This window comes from Coturnix japonica, chromosome 2, assembly GCF_054131305.1.
Source record: "Coturnix japonica strain WE chromosome 2, WE-NBRP24, whole genome shotgun sequence".
Lineage (NCBI taxonomy): Eukaryota > Metazoa > Chordata > Aves > Galliformes > Phasianidae > Coturnix > Coturnix japonica.
Genome location: NC_140664.1, coordinates 38,597,271 through 38,617,093, shown reverse-complemented (window position 1 = coordinate 38,617,093; position 19,823 = coordinate 38,597,271). Strand labels below are relative to the sequence as shown.

Genomic DNA, 19,823 nt, shown 5'->3' with positions numbered 1-19,823 from the left:
TTTTGTTTGTGTGAAATATTACAGAAGTTAATATGTTTATATATATATATATGTTTTAGCTCTTCTTCTGCTTTCCTCTAGGGCAGACAGGGAGGAACAAAGATTCCAGCCCTTAGCAGTGCAGACCTTTAGGAAATCCAAGAATGGGATCTGTTCTGAGTGGAGTCACAGTACTTGTACCAACTGGGTTAAAGTAGGAGAAGCCCCTTCAAGGAACCTAAATATGAGGATTCCTCAACAGTGAGGCAGTGTTATCAGCTTTTAAAAGTGTGGTTTAATGCTCACTGATACACTGAATGTGCTCCCAGTGGCTTCCAGCTTTCTTTGTAGAAGAACGTCCAATATTTTGCTGTGATATTGCATGCTTCTATTGGAATAATAGTGTTTTTTGTTTTGGTTTGGTTTTTCATTATTCCATCAGTTCCCAAATTCCTAACAGGCAAGATTTGATCGGTTTTACCTGAAACTCAAATCATAGAATCAATTGAGTTGGAAGAGATCCTTAAAGATCACCTTGTCCAACTCTTCTGTAATGAACAGGGACATCTGCAGCGACATCAGGTTGTCCAGAACCCCATTCAGCCTGACCTTGAGTGTCTCCAAGTATGGGGCATCCATCACCTCTCTGGGCAACCTGTTCCAGTGCCTCACCACCAGTAATGTAGAACACTTCATTATATCCAATCTAAACCTGCAGCTAAGGTAAGCTTTGTTGAGATTACCAGTCTCTGAATATCATGGCTTAAGCAAACCCGTGTGACGGAGCACTGGAACAGGCTGCCCAGGGAGGTGGTGGAGTCTCCTTCTCTGGAGATATTCAAGACCCAACTGGATGCCTACCTGTGCAATGTGGTGTAGGGATCCTGCTTTGGCAGGGGGGTTGGACTCAATGATCTCTAGAGGTCCCTTCCAACCCCTACAATTCTGTGATTCTGTGAAACCAGTCCTGAGTTATGTCCAGTTATGATTATAATACTTTATCATGGCTATCATGAATATCAGGATAGAATTAGTAAGCCAGCTGGCAGTAAATGCCTTGTTTGTTGGTCTTCTTCATTCTAAGTTCACTGATTGAGGCTGTGGACTGTGGATACTGCTAGAGGGATCTATGGCAGCAGCACTGGCTCTGGTCTAAGCATGTTCTGATGCTTCTTGCACTAGAACAAGAAACTGGGGTAATCAGATGTTTTCCGTTTTCATTCTTTGAATGTTGAGTTTCAGCTCTTCAATGGCTTGACACAGCAGGGCAAAGTCTTTGTGGACACTGACATGTTGTTTCTTCCTTCAGTATTGGTGGAATATTTAGACCAGGTTTTTAACATTTTGGGTCTGGCTATTAATTGGCCAGTGTGGCATCCTGTACCTCAATTGTCTGAGGCAGACTTGTTTTGTAGAGTACCATTTAGTTTCTACCTGACAACCTTTGCTGTTATCAGCAAGCACTGGTTCAGAAGGTGCTCTGAAGCACCAGGGGTATTCACAAACTCATTAAGAGAACTGTGCTAAAGTTCTGAAATGTTTTCTACATTGGACATTTTCTAAGTGACTTCTTGTGAGTTTGGAGCATAAAAATTATTTAAAAGGTGGAAATTATATACTGTGTTTTAAAACTGGCTCTCCTAAGTACATGAGTTGGATTAGTTGAGTCTGTGATGAATATCTTCTTGCTGCTTGTAGAGACTCAGCTTCAGAGATCATTACAGTAGTGATAGAATGTAGTGAGTTGGAAGGGACCTTTAAAGATTTTCTAGTCCAACCATTCTGCCATGGACAGGGACATGGTTCTGTAGGTCAGGTTGCCCAAAGCCCCATCCCACTCAACCTCATCCTGTGGGAGACAGTCACATCCTACATGGGATCATTAAACTTGGATGTTCAGAGAATGCTGCTGTCTCTACAGTTTCAAAAGTGTTCCTTGCTAGGCGAGTGTGTTGGTTTAGTAGGTGATTTGGGGAACTTAATGTAGGTGTTTTTTCTCTTTCTTATCGTGATCTTGATTGTGCATAGATGGAGCTATGAATTTGGTAAAGCAGTCATCCTGATCAGCATTTATATTGCGTTATCCTGTTAGTTCTTTGTGTAACTTGATGTCTAGAGAAGGAAAAGAGCCTTGATCGGAGCATACACCAACCATTTCAATTGACGTTTAGCAGCTTGGAGATCATGCCTAACTCTATGTAGTTCACTATAATTGATGAGTTTCTTTTTGAAATGTCTACGGAATCTATTAAATCATAGTCCATCTTCTTGTCCCACATAACTTCCTGCATTTATGACGTGAAACTTCTTTATATATGAGGAGGCTCTACCACAACCATTGCCTAAGTGTGTGTCCTTCAGTAATCTATACCTTTGTTATTTTTTCTTTTAGTCTCATCAATTTTGACTGAACAAATTCCAGACTCAGATATTTCAGTTCTTCAAATGTGGGGTTGATTTTTTTGTTTTGTTTGTTTGTTTTAAGATAAAAGTTGATTCATTTTGTGTCTCAAAGTTCCCAGTTATCTGCTAGCTGCTGGGATGTCTGTTGGCATTTTTGTATCAGAGAAGCATGTGATGTTTCATGTCACCACGTATCTGCCAGTGCTTCCTAGCAAGGTAACTGGGGGTGCGGTGGGGGGAAGGTTGCTTGGCCATGTCCTGTTTTTCTTCTGGGCTGAAATTCTGACAGCTTGCTCAACATGAAGATATTCTTTGACTTTCATTTAATGGTGCTTAGTCACTTTGTCTGTCTCTTTTGACAACTTTTAATACCTAAAACCTGTGGATGTTTTCCACAGTTCGATGTAACAATGCTGCAGCAGGTCCATCCTTACAGCAGTAGTGCTTAATATCACAGTATCACAGTCTCGTGCGGGTTGGAAGGGACCTTAGAGATCATCGAGTCCGACCCCCGGGATTCGAGCCTCTGTGTAGCAGAGCGGCACTTCTACCACTTGCACCACAGGGGGATTTGAACCCGGGCCGCCGGTGTTGCAAAGCGGCACTTCTACCACTGCACCACCGGGGCACACAATATTATATATTATTATATATAATATATATATAATATATTTCATTCTGTTTCATAATTCGTTTATTTGTAACGTAGGTTTTGCTAAGCACTCACCTTCTATTTTAAAAACAAGGTAGAATAGATTAGTGGGACTCGTTCTGTAGCTGTGGAACGAGCTCAATAAATCACTGTTTCAAGTAAGTTACTACTGTAGGTATCTTAGTGCCTTTTTGCCACTGTTTTCAAGGTGACCACTGTGTAAAGTACTGAAGGTGTCAGAGACTAAACAGCACTTGTGTGGATTGTTCTCATACTCAGCTCTCAGTTTGAAACTTTTTTTTTTGGCCAGAATCAAGAGAAATCTGTGTAGCTAGTTCTGCTACATTGGCAGTCCTTGCCGAATAGGTTGTTTGTCTTCCTTTTGTCATGTTCCCAGGATGCTGCGCTGTCAGGTTGTACTGCATTATTGAATATCTGTTGTCTATTAGGCAAACATCAGAGGAATGGCTGGATACTTCAGCAAGTGGTTGGGTCCATTGGGCCGAATCATAGGAATGAAAGGTGAAACTCTAGTATGCGGCATGATCTGCTGCTTATTAGACCATTATTTTAAAAGATTAATGGCCTTCTTTACCATGCCTGATGTATGTGTTGTAGTGGTTTTACCCTGATCAGCAGCTGAACTCTGACACAACCGCTCTCTCATTCCCCTTCCTTAAAAGAAGAGGGGGTGTAGTGGCAATGATAAGTCATAGCCTGAACCAGTGATTGAGCACCTGGTGAGAAGGCAGGGCCAACCCAGGGGAGCTCAGGTGCAAGCAATGAACCTGAATGATTGGAAGGGGTGGAGCCAGGATCCACACCTTCCCAGACTTCATTTAAGGGTTGGCAGTGGAAGTGAGGACATCCTTATAAGAGATCCCTGCCTACCTGAGGCCTTCTAAAGCTGAGCAGCTCTTTTCCTTCGTTTCTGTATCTTTGGCTGCTGCATTTGGGCTTGTTCTCATGGCTGTAGCAAGACTTTGCCACCCTGCTATTATGAACCAATTATAATATTACGGGGGAGAAAATAAAATGATAAAGGGCTCAAGGGTTAAGGCAAGAACAGGGAGGTGGCTTGCAGATTACTGTCACGGGCAAAGTGAACTCCGTGTAGGGAGGTTAATATATATAAGTTGCTCTGAAAGTAATGCCTCCTCCTACTTATTTCCTTGGAAACTACAAGAGATACAAAGAGCACAATAACACTGTTTGATGGAGTGAATTCTCAGCTACAAAGCACTGTTTTTCAACATAGTTGTCACTATTAGCTGGAGCATGTCCATGTCCAAAGAAGGGCACAAGGCGTGTGTAGGTCTTGGAGAATATGCCCTAGGAGGAGAGACTGAAGGAACTGGGGTTGTTTAGTCTGGGGAAAAAGGAGGCTGAGGGATGTCCTTATTGCTCTCTTCAAATAGCTGAAAGATGTTTACAGCAAGAGTGGGTTTGGTCTCTTCTCACAGGACAAGGGGAAACGGCCTCAAGTTGTGCTGTGGGAGGTTTAGGTTGGATATCAGAAAAGACTTCTTTACAGAAAGGGTTGTGAAGCACTGAAATAGGCTCCCTAGGGAGGTAGTTCAGTCACCATCCGTGGATGTGTTTAAAAACTGTTTGATGTGGTGCTCAGGGACATGATTTAGCGGAGGTTTGTTAGAGTTAGGGTAGTGTAGTTAGGTTGTAGTTGGGCTTCATGATCTTTAGGCCTTTTCAAACCTGAGCAATTCTATGATTTCTATCAACAGTGAATGAGAGCCTACGTGCCATGCTTGGAAAAATCTGCATGGCTGTCCGGAATATGGCTTGTTCATGTTACTGTTTCCCCTGCTGAAATTTACCACCCACTGTATCACTGTGCTCACATCCACTGTTTGATCTTCATAAAGTTCAGCAATTCTTCTGCTAAGAGGAATTCAGTAACACACCCTTGCTTCATACACTCTTCCATGTCAGACACCATTTTATCAGACTGCCGCTCTGCTGCCATCTGTCACACAGCAGCATGATGTAACAGAATACTGATGGAATGATTCAACCACTGCTGTCATTACCATCAACATCTGCCTCTGATGTTGCTGACCAACATAACAAAACGGGAGGTATTACGTATGGAGCAGTCCTCATAGTTTATTGCCTGTTACTAGACTAGAGAAGAGAGACTGTAATCCTTGAGTCCTAGAATGGTTTGATTTGGAAAGGATCTTGAAGATACCTTGTTCCAACCCCCAGCTGTATGCTGAGACACCTTTCACTAGATGAGCATCACTTGGATGCTTCTGGAGATGGAATATCCACAATGTCCCTGGGAAACTTGTTGCAATTTATCACTGTCCTCAGTGAAGAATTTGAGCTGCTCTCAATCCATTATCTGCTCAGCTTGTATTTGTGCTTGGGATTGAACTTCATGAAGTTCATGGGCCCTCCTCTGAAGCCTGTCAGGGTTCCTCTGGTTGGCTTCCTAGCCTTACAGCATGTTGACCACACCACACAGCTTGGTGTACTTGGTAAATCTGCTGAAGGTGCATTCAATCCCACTGTCCATATTGCTGAGAAAGACATTAAATGGCACCAGTCCCAGTATTGACCCCCTGAGAAAGACATGTCATTATTTGTATCTACTTGGACAGCAAACCACAAACTGTAGCTCTGTGAGTGTGACCTAAAAAAATAAACTAAAATCACCTTCCCCCCATCCATCACCTTCTACCTCCTTGCCTGGGTCAGAAAGGAGAATGGGACCTGCAGTTGGTCCATAATGCTTTGTCTGTGCCACTCCTTTATTGACACTCTGTTTCTCTGCTCCAATATGGGATCGTTCCCAAACTGATCCTTTCCACAGACAGCAGCTCTTCAAGCACTGCTTCAACACCACAGGGCCCAGCCTTCCGAAGTGGTCTGCTCCGGTGCAGGTCTCAACAGGCGGCAGGTCCCCCAACCCTCCTGTCCCAACATGGGCTTCTCTCCAGAGGCAGCAGCTCTAGCCTGGGCCTGCTTCTGTGGAGGCTGTCCATGAAGGAAGCCACAGCCATCAGGCCAGATCCACTGCTGTACCATGGGCTCCTCCACAGGCTTTACGTGGAGATCTGCTTCTTACGGTGTCCATGGGCTGCAGGGGGACAGCCTGCTCCACCATGGGCATCTGCACAGGCTGCAGGGAACTTTGGCTCTGTGCTTGGAGCACCTCCTGCCCTCCTTCTGCAATGACCTCAGGGTCTGCATGGTTGTTTCTCTCATGTTTTCTCACTCCTCTCTCCCATCTGCCACTGCACAGCAGTTTCTTTTTCTTAAATCTGCTCTCCCAGGGGTGTAAACAATGTCACTCATGGGCTCAGTGGTGCATCCCAATTGATGGGACTAAATCTACCATTGGGCATTTGCTGGGCTCTGCTCACAGAAGTGACTCCTGCAGCTTCCTGCTACCAAAACCTCATTGCACAAACTCAATACATGTGAGCAGCTGGAGACTTTGAATATAGATCGCAGTCCAACAGTAGCCTCTTGAGCAATGGGTGAAGTACTTTTTGCCAGGTATCCCAGTAGGTAATATTTCATGGAAAGTTTGAATAAAGGTTCCTGTTTTGATGTTGTCCTGCTCCATCAGATTCCTGATTTAGCCATCCAAATGGTATATGCTATGTCAAGTATTGGTTTACAACTCTGTGAGTCTGACTGGGAGAATCAAAGACAGAAGTCTGAATGCCTCGGATATTCAGTCTGCCCATAATGAGCCCCAGCGTCCTCTGGGGAAGCAGCAACAGCAAGAAATGGACACTACTGTCAGCTCTGCAGAGTTCCAGTTGTTTGTTTTTTCACCTTGCAAACTAGATTCTTCATGTTAAAATATTGTTTTTTTCCTGTCAGTGCTCAGAGATCAACCATCTCACTGCCAGTTTCTGTGTTGCTTTTGGAAGGAGAGTTACCCATCTGAGTGGAACTTGTCAGTGATAACCAACCATATGTCTGGTGCAGAGTGATGTTCATCTTCCGTAGTTAAAGTCTGTTGGTGAATGCTGTGGTTTACAGAGCGTATGATCAGCCCTCAAAGAATAGATACTGAGAGAAAATGGAATTACTGGTTTAAGCTAGTTACAACACTGCAGTTTTCCTATGATGAAGGATCTTTTGTGCTCCTTGTGATAGAGTGTGCCAGGGACTCAGTGAGCTTCACTAAGTGGTTGTGATGTTAAAACGTTCTTTTTTAGAGTACTAAGAGCACTTAAGAAGCAGAGTGCTGTGACTTCACAAGGTAAATTTGGAGATTTTTATCAGTCTGACTGTGCAAGTTACTGCGTGCTGTATACATCCATTACTCATCCATTGCTGATGATTGCTGCATTTACTAAGTACCTTTCAGTGTGTGTGCTGTGATCAGTCCTTTGCGGTAAGTGTTTGATGTTCATTGTGGGTTATTAATTTAGCCTCCAGGTCGCAGCAGCGGCGACACTGAGGAGACTGCTGAACTCATACGGGGCTGCCTGGGGACTTGTCCAATGAAAGAGAACGTAAACATACGAGAAGTGAACGAGTACACGTTGGTTTGTCTGAAGGTTGTAGGATATAGCGCATGGGGTGAGCAATGAGAGGAGTGGGCATAGTCAGAGACATTAAGGATAATGTCAGTGTCTGAGCAGTCATTTGAGCTATCTGGTTTGTGGACTCTTCCAGCTGTCTGTGAGCCATGGGGTCAAAATCTACAACAGCAGAAGGTGAAGAAACTAGGAAAAAAAAAAACAAAAAAAACATTTTGAAATAATAGAATCAAAGCATTTGATCGGGGTTACTTTGTATGGATTTGGAAGGTGGACTAGAAGAGTATTGTCTTGTTGTCTTTTAGTCTGTTTAAAATCATAGAATCGTAGAATTACCCAGGCTGGAAAAGACCTCAAAGATCATCAAGTCCAACTGCAGCCTAACCAGTACCTTAACTCTAAAAATCCTACACTAAATCATATCCCTGAGCACCACATCCAAATGGCTCTTAAACACAACCAGGGATGGCGATTCAACCACCTCCCTGGGGATCCTATTCCAGTACCTAACTACCCTTTCTGTAAAGAAGTTCTTCCTAATATCCAACCTAAATTTGCTCTGGCGCAACTTGAGGCCATTTCCCCTCGTCCTGTCACTTGTCACTAGTGAGAAGAGACCTGCCCCACTCTCACTGTAAGAACCTTTCAGGTACTGGAAGAGGGCAATAAGGTCTCCCCTCAGCCTCCTTTTCCCCAAACTAAACAGCCCCAGCTTTCTTAGCCTCTCCTCATAGGGCTGATTCTCCAAGCCCTTCATGAGCCTCGTTGCCCTTCTCTGGACCTGCTCCAGTACCTCCAAATACAAAACAAAAAAACAAAGATATCCTGATCTTTCAAATTAGTTTACCTCAGTGGGATATATATATATATTTTTTTTTGAGATTAATTTCTAACAAAAGAGGTGACGTGTTGCAGTAGAGAACACTTTTGTTTCCATTTATATGTGGGATTATCTGCCATGCTTGGAGATGATGTGCCAAACAATCCAAAAGATACTCAACTTGCTTTGATCTCTGAAATCTTTAACACTTCTGTTAATTATACATACGTATGTATATACACACAGAGCTAGATATTTTATATATCTAATATCTAGATGTGTGTATTTCCTTTAATGAGGATCAATTTGGTTTCTACAGTATCCTGAGTATATTACTATCAGTGCTGCAGGAGAATGTTTCAAGCTGTTTAAAGTAACATTGCAGTAAAATAATATTCCTATTTTCATTCTGAGCCAGAACTGTAAAAGAGGCTGCTGAGATCGTGGAGGCTGATATACACACACAGCAGTTGGGAAGTTCTCCTCAAAGAGCTGCAAAGAGATTGAGAGGTGTCTTTTTCTATTTAATATAATCACTGCACCTGTTTGCTGTTACCAACAGTCTGAGAGCTGTTATGGCAAGAAGTTTCATGTGTTAGTTAAAGTGTTGTTAAATGTTGGAATAAATTTTAGAGAACAATTTCAGAGTGGCAGAAGAGGGATCTGGGGAAAGCATTCCGAGGATTAATGTTCTGAAATAAATGATTTTTATTTAAAAGCTGCAGACATACATAATAATAGATATAATGCTTGTTACTTTTAGTGCTTGCATACATTTTCTGGGATTAGTAGAAGGAAATGAAACAGAGTTTATGTTTGCTGGCATGCTGTGGTAAAAAGGGAGTGTGCCTGAGTAATGCTGATGTACTCAGTCGTGCTGCTTTGGGAAACAGTGAAGAAGAGAAGGGAATATTCTTTTACCAATGGAGAGTGGTTAATACAGAGGAGAGGGGAAAAAAATCTATGACTGAAAGTGAAGGAAATAGAATAGAAATACTTCTAAGTTCTATGATAAAACTACATTCTATTTAGTTATTTGTTTTGCAACCATTTTGTGTAATGAGGTAACCCACTGAAGCCCCCGTCTTCATCTCTCGAGTTTGGTTGCTTCTCAAACCTTAAGGTTGGAAATGAAAAAATAAAATGATGTCTTTTCTCATCTGTAAAAGACAGAACCTTTGTCTTGGAAACAAAATACTGTGTTTTTATTATGTTGTGTTCCATCAAGAACAATTTGCGGTGTAGGCTATCTCAGCCAAAGTATTATTGTTGAAATTGTAAGTAATCCCTATGAAATAATTCAAAAGACCAGTTTGTCTTCTGCAATATTCTCTCATCCATTTTGGTAATAAGATTTTTCAGAATGAATTTCAAATGATCTTGTCCATGTTGTTTTATAGAACTGCAGAAAATGTGTATATCCTGGAATCTTTTGTGTCCAGAAGTCTGTCTGATGCAGTGCTGAAGAAGTGACAGTTTTCTTGTGGTTCTGAACAGTGCAATTTATTTTTGTTTTAACCTTCAAGAACATAGTGCCTAAATTCTCTGTGTATACTTTTATATCTTTGGATAAGATTGCCTGACATAATTAAATAAAGATTGCATTCCTAGATCTGAGACGTATCTCCGTACCAGCTCAAGTTGGTTCAAGGGTATGGTGTGAATTCAGTGGTTACACTGGAAGCCCAAGCTGAAGCTATGCAACCTTTGTGTAAAACAGTTCTCATTTTTCTGTTCTTTGCCTCTTTTGGTGAGAAACTGAAGATTTAGCTCAAACAGGCATGAATATAATCTCTTAAAATTCTAAATCTGAAATGTTGTGTCTAAACCCCGCAGACACAGAAATTATTTGCCAGTAGCATTCCCTAGGAGCTGATGACAATTAGATACTGCCGCATTTCCTTAGGAGATGTGACTTTAGGAAAACTCAGATCCTCAGATATATGAATGTGTGTGTGTTGATGCTTACAGGAAACTGTGAAAAACATGCCAAATAGACTTCAGCCATATTTTGCCCCTTCGTGGTTTCGCTTTTTTGAGTGTTCTTTTTTGGCAGTGAAATCTGATTAACAGACAGTGAAGAGTCCTAGGTAAGAAATACACTGTGAAGTTAATGACCCTTAAAGGTAGATGTTTGCCTTGAACAGGAAGGAAGCCTAACTTTAAAAGGTCTGTATATTTGTTTTCCCTTAGAAAATCCTCTATGGTTACTCTCTGTTGATGAGTTACTTCCTTGTGATTCCAGACCTCAGTGGTTGGAGTTGTGGGATGTATGACTGCTGGTCATTTCCCACTGCAGCCTGCTCAGCTATTGTCCAGCTTGATTTTTGGGAATCTGAGCACGTAGTTTGGAATAATGCCTTCAAACAGGTTCAGGAGTTGGGAGCCTCCACAACTACAGATTGTCCTGAATGTTTTCAGTTTTTTCCCTTATGGAGGAAGAGGCATTCTGTATTTTGCTTTGAGATCTGATTACAAACTGTTGTTTTAACAATGAATGTTTTGTCTTCTTACCTAGACCAGTTCTGAGGTCACAGTTCATCTTTCTTCTTCATAGGCTGGAGGCCCCACTGAATTGGTTTGCCAATGCCGAGTGATTGCTCCTTGGTTGAAACCTGTAAGGGAAATCAGCAGTCAGTTGGAAGACAGCTGTACTGATAAGGTTCCATTGATCTTTCTCTTGTGCCCACTCACTATCAATTAGAAGCATCCTTTGCTTTCACGATACTTCTTCCCTGCCTTTACCTTCCATACTGCTACCCTGTGATGTGGCTGGTCCCAATGACAGGGCTGGCCTCAGTTGCTGATTATAACTTATGTGGCTGTAATTAATAGCCTGATAAAAATGTATGAGTCAGCATTCAAGAAACCTAGATAAAAATAATGCTTCTAGTGAGAACTTTAATAGCTCGCTATATTTGATGCAAACCAATGGTAAAGGATTGTTATTTTTAACAGAAAAAAAACCCATTCATATCAAGGATTAAATTTCACCTAGTGTAGCAGTATCCAGAAAACAAAGATTTAAGAAAATACAGAAAATTTGTGCTCCATTTTGAAGAAAAATAATTATTTCCTCTTTAAGAGAACTTCTACTTATCATCTACTTATCATGATGTTCGACAGCACAGTATAATCTGAAACGCTGTCATTTTACAACCAGCCAGAAGCAGTAAGCAATGTAATATTGATACACTTTCTTCAAAGTAAAGTAGTTTTTAGAGATCATTAATGTAAGTTTGAGATGGTCAGGTTAGTTTAGAAGATCCTGGGGAAGAAATGATCATGTAACTGTTTTCAGAACTTGGGGAAAGCTGCTCCTTATATCCTAACTTTTATTTATATGTTTGTAAGTGAATGCAAATGCAGATAGCCATCATACATTCTTACTTATCTGACTACTGTGACAAATGTTTCTTAGTAATAGTTGTTAAACAGTGTATTTTTCAAACCTTTAAACAGATGCTACAAGTATCACTGCAGACCACCACTATGTTCTGTTTTAAATGTTATGTTTAACAGGACAGCTGTGGGTGGACCTGGGTGATGAGATGGGGGAAAGGATTGCGTGGAAGGACTGGTAAGAAGGACTGAACAAGTGACATAAAATGGATATGAGTTAGTGAACCATAGAATATTCTTCTATTTTTGAAAATCTTAGATGAGTAATTGTCAACTGTGCCATCTGTAAGTAATGTGGGCTTCCAAATTTGTGGCAATTAAAACCTCCTAGCATCCCACTCCAACCCTATATTTTATTATGTGTACAAGTCAATACTGAAGGCTAATCTTTTATGACATTAATCGTCTCATGAGGAGACATGGAATAAATCACAGTAGCCCTTCCTCTCTTCACTCATGAAGATAAATGCTATAACATGATGGCTGATCTTTGTTATGACACTAACCATTATATATTTAGCAGAGACAGCAAAATCCCACTGACAGCTAACAAAAGAATTCTCTCTTTACATGTTCTATGAGAAGGCTGTATTTCTTTAGTTCAAAAACATGACTTATCATTATCTGCTCTCAGAGCAATTTAAGCAGTAGATCTGGGTTGTGCCAGTGAACATGCAGTGATGTCATGATTCCAAATAATAAAAACTTATATGAAATCATTGTGTAGCTCTGATGGAAGAATGTATATAATGCACAAGAAAATACTGTTTTGTATTGCCAGTTGTGATGAGAAAGTATAACTCCTATTAAAACAAAACAAAAATGACCAAACAATAAAGAAAACAACAACAACAAAAGCAACCCCACCATCAACCAAACTGCAGAGCTTTCAGGTTTGTGGAGGTTCTGTTTTCCGTTTTGCCTCCAGTACTTGAACAGGTGGGCTCAGGGAACTAAAAGAGACTTTTTTTTTTCCTTGCAATTGCAAGAGATTTATTTTTTTTTCCCTTTTCCCTGGCTCTATCATTTGCTGTATGCCTTCCAGGAATTGCTTTCCATGTTTTCCATGCGTTAGACAGAGTCTGCTCTTTCTTTCGGGGATAAAGTTTCTAAGAAATACTCTTAGTCATTTTCTGCATCTCTGCTTACTTATTAATCTGAAGGGAGCAGTGCTGTGTATCATCCTGTGAGGGAAAAACAGAGCAAACAGCTGAGTTGTGGAGTTTATGGACTTTCTCTGTGAAGTGAAGAGGATCAATGGCTCTTATATTGGCTTTTCACATAAGCATCAAAACGTGCTGCGAGTTTCATGAGGTAGTTTCTTGCCGTTTATCTTGTAGAATTAAAATGGAAGTATAAATGTATCAGTTTTATTTATGTGGTTATTGTCATCAGCCATATTTTATTAGCATGAAGAGAAGTGCTTCTTGGCTGCTTAAATGTATTCACATTACATCGGTGGAGTCAGTGTCAGCTGCAGCACGAAGCTTGTCTTATCTTTTTAGTAGGTGATTTTTACCTGGTTAAAATACTTAAAATGGCCAGAACTGATAGGTAGGAATATTTAGTTAGAGTGCATACTTAAAATGGTTGATTTGTATTCTGCTATGATTCCGGACTCGTTATTTTTATTTTTCTCCTCTCCTTTTTCTTTTTTCTTTTTCTTTTTCTTCACCTTCTGGAAATGTTGGATCTGTATCTTTAGGACACTGTCGAACAAGATAAGCTCTGGTAATAAAGCAATGGCAACAAAACCGGCGTAACTGTCACCTCTTGTTAAATCTGCTGCATTCAGAGAGTAGCCAGTAGGAATTTTATTTCTCACATTAAAAGTAACCCTTACACATTACATTTGCCTGAGGAAATTAAGCAATGAAGGCTTTTAAAACTAGCACATACACATTTTTCTCTATTGATTTTTATGGGAAGTTTTACTCTTCATATTTATTTATTTATTTTATTTTTCTGTGCTGAAACATTGGTCATGCAGCAGTGCTTTTTTCAGCATGTAAAAAACCAAAAACAAATGGGTATCAGCTTTCAATAAAGCAAACAGTGTATAGGGTAGTAACTATGGTTGCAGTTTGGTGCTTCTTATTGTTTTTGTATTGTTCCATGTGTAGTGATGAGCACGTTCACATTGCTGGTAGCTTTTTCTTCTGTTATCTGTAGCATAAAGGCAGCTGACAGGGAACTCGTATCCATTCCACCCCATTAGTCCCAGTCACCTAAGCATGGCCTCTCTTCATTTTGTACACAGGGAAGAACCAAAGGGGAATTTTTATCCCTGCTGGAATTAGAGGCATTTCAGGATTGTGGCCTGTTTGATCACTGAACTAGTATAGATTTCAGTACATTTTTGGGTGATAAAGCTGGTTTTTGCTTCTGGTCCCTTCTCTGGAATAACAATTCATTACTGTAAACAGCTTTGACCCATGTTTTTCAGCTGACTGCACTGATACTGAAATTGCAACTTCTATACTAATTTTCTAAACTTAATAGATGGAGAGTATATTCTACAAGCTGTAGAAGGTTCACAATGCAATTTGACCTGTCAGCATCTCAGAGCTACAATGTGCTGCTGGCTTCCTACTAAGCACATTTGGGCCACCTTGGCCTTGTACCTGTGTTTGGTTTTGGGGAGCCCACAGCAATGAAACATATCTGTATCAATGTGCTAATGCATCAGGATGTAGAGAACATAGGGATGTACTGTGAGAGTGTACTGTGGTAAAGAACAGGGAAGAAAGTTTTTCTGTGTTTTTTTTTTTTTTTTTTTTTTTCAGTAGGGATGTGGAAAGGTTGCAGGTATTGCAGTACCTCATAAGGCAAGAGTATCACTTTGTGTGCTGAGAAAGGCTGAGCAGAGAGAGGCAATGGAATGCTGTGATATAAAGCGAGAAGAGGTAAGGCTTGCATGGCTAAGCAGAAGTCGTCAGGAGCTGTACTGCACCATCAGAGTTTGGATGCTTTGCCACTTGATCTAAAGTTATTGCTAGTATTTCTACTAATAGTGGAACCCATTCCAGGGTAGAAAGTTTGATATCATGCTCACTGGGATATGTATCTTTGATCCTCATCTCACGCCTCCTGTTGATAGAGTCTTGCGTACTCACTGAGTTGATCCTGTTAGAGTTATGAAGGTGTTCACAGACCTGTGCCAACAAATCCTTTCAGTGAAAGCTCCTGATTGCTCAGGCAGACTGCTTACATCAGTAGGGAGAGAAATATGAAGGCCTCCTTTTCTTTCATTATATTACACCAGATTTCTGAGTTGTTAGAGGATGCCAGTTGTCAAGAGTTGAAAACTTTACATACATTTTCTTGTGTGATGGATGAGACTGCTAGCGGTGCCAGGATATCTTTACTGATAGGACATTGGCTTTTAAAAGTAATAACATTATTATATTTTTAATTCTAAATGATTTGTAACCCAGTTTCTCTTGAATTCAAAATATCAAGTGTATGGTTTATTCAGAATTTCCAAAGCAGCACTGCTGCCTTTCTATCAGTTTAAAGTGTGAAGTTGTAAATGGATAAATAAAACCAATAAAAGGGTTCAGAAATAGAGCAAGCTTCAGACAAGCTGGTCAGAGAAATGGAGTGAAATAAAAACACGCTTCTTTCTTTCTCTTTTCTTTCATTCAGTAGTTTAGGAGATGATATTGCCTTGTGTGTCTGGTGGGTAGAAAAGGTAGGCTATTTCAGACCAACTTGCAAACAATTCTGCATTAGAAATTGTTATTGCCTCTAGTTGATGCTAAAGGAACCATGCTAAAATGCTTTTGATTGGAAGAGGGCTGGGGAGTATGGATTCGAGGTGTGCTTTAACCATTTGATCTTTCAGTGTCGGAAGTTTTACCTTGGAACCTAAAATAAGTGTGGATTAGTAAGCGAGCACAGAAGTGATGTTAAAACTTCATTTAATGTATTTCAGCAAGTTTAGGTGTTTTCATGTGTTTATCTTGCTCTTTTCGCATCTTTATTCCTTTCTGTGCTTGATTTTGCTTTTCTTTCTGATGTAATGAAGCATGAATTACAAAGACGAATGTGTAGTGTAGAGCATGAAAGACATCCCTGATGAAGTGTAACTATCTCTGCTCAAATTTTGTAACTTTCTTACAGTAACAGTGTTTGCATAAAGACAAAAGGCCTGTGAGGAGAGTTATTACTCCAATTTCATCTTCTTTTAATATTTTAGTACTTGGAAATTACCCTTTACCTTTCTCTTAATCACCATCAGCAAGAGCTCCATGAACTCTGTTTGAGAACTGTTAAAATAGCTTGTAGTGTATCTTCCCTTGTTATTCCCTCTTTCCTCTTCACATTTTGTACACCCTTTCTGCTCCCAGTCTTTCTGTTTTCTCTTCCTCATCCATCTCTATCCAATTCCTTTCTTCTCCAGCTCTGCGTCCAATCCGTACCCTCTCCTCTCCTAACCATTTACCCATCTTTCTTTGCACAAAGGGCTTTGAACTTTTACCAGGCTGCCCATAATTCCCCAATGACTAAAGCCGTTAATCAAAAATGAATACAAAAGATTTGAGTGGGGCATTTCCCACAATAGAAGTCAGTCCTCCTGTTAACCTCACTCAAGCAGCTGGAAAAGACAATGCTGGATTTATTCCAGAATGCTGTTCTTGTACCCTGTTCAGAATTCCATCTTTCAATTCATTAACTTAGGAATGGGTGTCTAGAAAAGATGATGCATATTCTACTTAGGAGAAGGAAAGATATTTTTCTGTTCTTCTATTTACCCTTCTCTTTTTGAGCAGTAAAGAATGTCTGTTGCGCAGTTTAGCCTTACTTGTGTTTTAGCTGCTGAGTGGGAGCTCTGGCAATAATTGTACCATTTCTTTTTCTCCTCCTGAATTATTTAAATAACGTTCTAAAGAGAACTGCTTCAGTTTGTGCGCAGTGGCTCAGCATATTGTTGGACTAAGCAGATATGATAAAATGATTCTGAGTTTTGTCAGCAGTCTGACCTTCAGATCCCTGTGGGCAGCTTGCAGAAAAAGGCTTGCCTCAGTCTCACTGTACGCGATGACCAGTATCACCAAAACCAATGGACCAAGCTGCTGCTTTTGGACCACAGCACTGTTTCGGTCTACGCTAGGTTTGTCTTTAGAAACATCATTTTCCGTCAACATCATGACAACTAGATGCAGGAATAAAGGCTTTTTCTCTGGCAAAGCTTCTTTATTTTTGCAGGACAATGTGAGTGGCAAGCTTTACTTTCTAGTTTTTCTTTCTACATGCTGTTCTTCTGCTTGTGTTCCCTCTAGTGGCTGAGTTGCAAATGGTTGAGCAGATCTAATTCAAGCAGCTATACATGTAAACTAAATTGTCCGTTCTGTCCATTCCATAGGTTATCTGAGCATACAGAATTTGCCTCTTATGATGAGCTCAGAATTTTGAGATTCCTTCGCAGTCCTTTTTTTACCAGTTCAATGCAAAGTGCCTTTTCTCCAGTGTAGCACCTGACAATTTTTGAGCAGTGTAGATGTACATAAGATACATGCCCTGCTGAGAAAGGGAATTTGGACTTCTTCTTGTAATATGTAACTGACAAGTCTTTTCAGCTGGAACCGGGAATGTGTGCATTCATGGCATTCATGCAGTTGTTTAATATTGCTGTAGTTGTGCATTGGTATGTGCAGGTCAACCAGTTTGTCAGGCTGCTGCCAATTGCAGGGAGGTTTGATTTCTTCTGCTAGTGCTTCGTAGGATCTAAGTTGCCTTCTCTTTGAGGTATTAACCAGAGTTGGAATGAACACCAAGAACGTGTTCAGTGCAATGTCTCCATCTGTTCTTTTGTAGGTTATCCTGATGGGTATCTAATCATTTGTCCCAGTTATTTAGTGGCCGTCCCTTTTTAAGGCTGTAGTTGAATGGCAGGAATAAATAGAGCATATTTGATCCTCGGTGATAGAGACTGCAGTCAGTGAAACCATTCTTCCACCACTGTCGTTTGCAGCAAAACACATCAAAACAACCATAGTTTTCATGACAGTCCTTTGGCTTATTTTAATTCCAGCATTATTAGTCACTGCCCATACACTGTACGAGTGTTGGTGGATGGAGTGGGAGGAAGGAGAAAGATAGCTGAAACAGATAAAGGCTTCCTCCTCCAACGTGCATTAGTTTGTCTGACCCAGCAGTCTGTGACTCAAGTATGCTACTGCATTTTAGTGTTTTATTTGCCTTAAGGGACAGTTGGTAATTCATTTTGAATTTCTGATATTATTTTTAAAAGTCTAGAGATGCAAAAAGGATTGTGGGCTTTTAGTAATGTTAATGGTGAGGTATGGAAACAAGAGACACTCGTGCAATTATCAGTTCAGCGTATTCATTAGCTCACAGACTCTTAAATAATACTCCAATGCTGTTTTCCATAACTAGAGGGAAGAAAATATTGGGGTTGTCATTGAAATGTTTTTTCAAGTAATTATTATTATTATTATTATTATTTTACTGTGATAAATGGTTAGACTAAAAGATGCAAGTGGAGAGTACAAGATGGAGGGGGCAGAAACAGGCATCCTAGCTAAGGTTTTCTTCAATTAATCTTTGTTCTGATAAAGAAAACCTAATCAAGTGCATGAGAAATGGTTTTCAAATTAAGTAGTGTCTGAATTGGAGAATTTATGCTTTTCAGTTAGGATATGAACAGTTCTTTAAATAACAGGCCTCTGTTTAAAGGGTTAGATGAAGAGAATTAAATTCATAGGGTGTGTGAACTGCAGCCCACGCGACATGTCCAGCAGTAAAATAAGTCCACACAATGGGCAATTGTTTGCTCCGGCACGTTCAGCCTGTCTAACATACTCCACGTCTCAGTTTGTCATTATACCCTGAATGTGTTCCCTTCATAGTGTGGTATTTGAAATCTGCCCTGTGGGTTTGGTTAAACTTTCTGTAGTAGTGTTATGCATCCTGCTCGTTGGTTTCATTGTTGTTCGATGAAGATGATCTTCCATATCCCTCTGTCTGGCCATTGTTTCTACAACCAGTTCAGTGCAGTTTCCTCAGCACAAACTGCTCTCCTTTCTCCATTGTCCAGGACGGCGGACTGCTGATGTTTGCGTAGTCTTATTGTTTCCTTCCCGTTACTGTCAAACACACGTGGTAATACTTGGCTCTTTGACTGACTCTACAGAGTAGGATGTGATGTTGTAGAGAAGGGGACAGGGCTACCCAAATTTTCTCACTTGCAGGGAGGAGCTGCCCAGGTGTGCTGAGGGGCCTGTACTCAGGAAGAGAAACAGGGAATCCTCCACAGTGAGTAACCCCGCTTTCAAGTGCAAACAGTTTCCTACATAGCTGTGTCCAGTACAGTGTAGTTTTCCTCTTCTGTTCTTTCCAGTTTGCCCTCTGGAATGTTCCCAGTTCAGTTCTGTTCCCTTCTTTTCCCTGTGTTTTGGTGTATTCTCATTTGACTTTGTCCCTTATCTTTGTTGACTTTTCAAAGGTCAAACTTTCAATTTTTTCCTATATGTAAATCTCTTCTCATCCTCATCTTAATCTTCAGTGTAATTTTTCCAATGTGCTTCATCGTTCTCTCCATAATATGTCATACCATTTCTGATGCACTGCTGAGCAGTGGCCCTTTTCTCTGTGCAGTTCTCTCTGTGCTTACTCATTGTCATAGTCTTTCCTATCCATTCTTTTTTCTCTTTTCAAGTCATCTTTCGGTTTTCCTTTCCTGACAGGTCCCTTTTGAATCTTGCCTATTGATGTACACGAGATGAGCTCAGTTCAGCTCCTAGACCTTTTCTAGTGCAGCCCTCACTTCTGCATTTTTCTCTGTGGAGCTGAAAGATAATGGATAAGAAGCTCATCTGTAACAAAAGAACCAAAGGATTTGGTAAACTGTGTTTTGGATGAGAAAGGGGAGAACAGGCTGCAGCAGGCTAGAATTATAAAATGATGGAAAAGGGCAGTGCTGGTCAATTGGTAGCGAGTTGAGAGGCTTTGGCTTCATATGAGCTGTTTGAATTACAGCCCCGGTTGGCTCCCTTCACAGACTGCTGACTAGTGT

General features: G+C 40.6%; 1 protein-coding gene across 2 annotated transcripts in view; it reads left to right on the top strand.

The window, feature by feature from the left end:
* ASXL3 (ASXL transcriptional regulator 3) overlaps positions 1 to 19,823 on the top strand; it is a 131,508-nt gene that overhangs the window by 6,366 nt on the left and 105,319 nt on the right. Inside the window, exon 2 of one of the 2 annotated variants that reach the window (XM_085537411.1) lies at positions 19,000 to 19,063. The exons of the other annotated variant lie outside the window; for it this stretch is intronic. The gene's annotated coding sequence lies outside the window, so the exon portion shown is untranslated. The remainder of the gene's footprint in view (positions 1 to 18,999; positions 19,064 to 19,823) is intronic. 2 annotated transcript variants of the gene reach the window in all.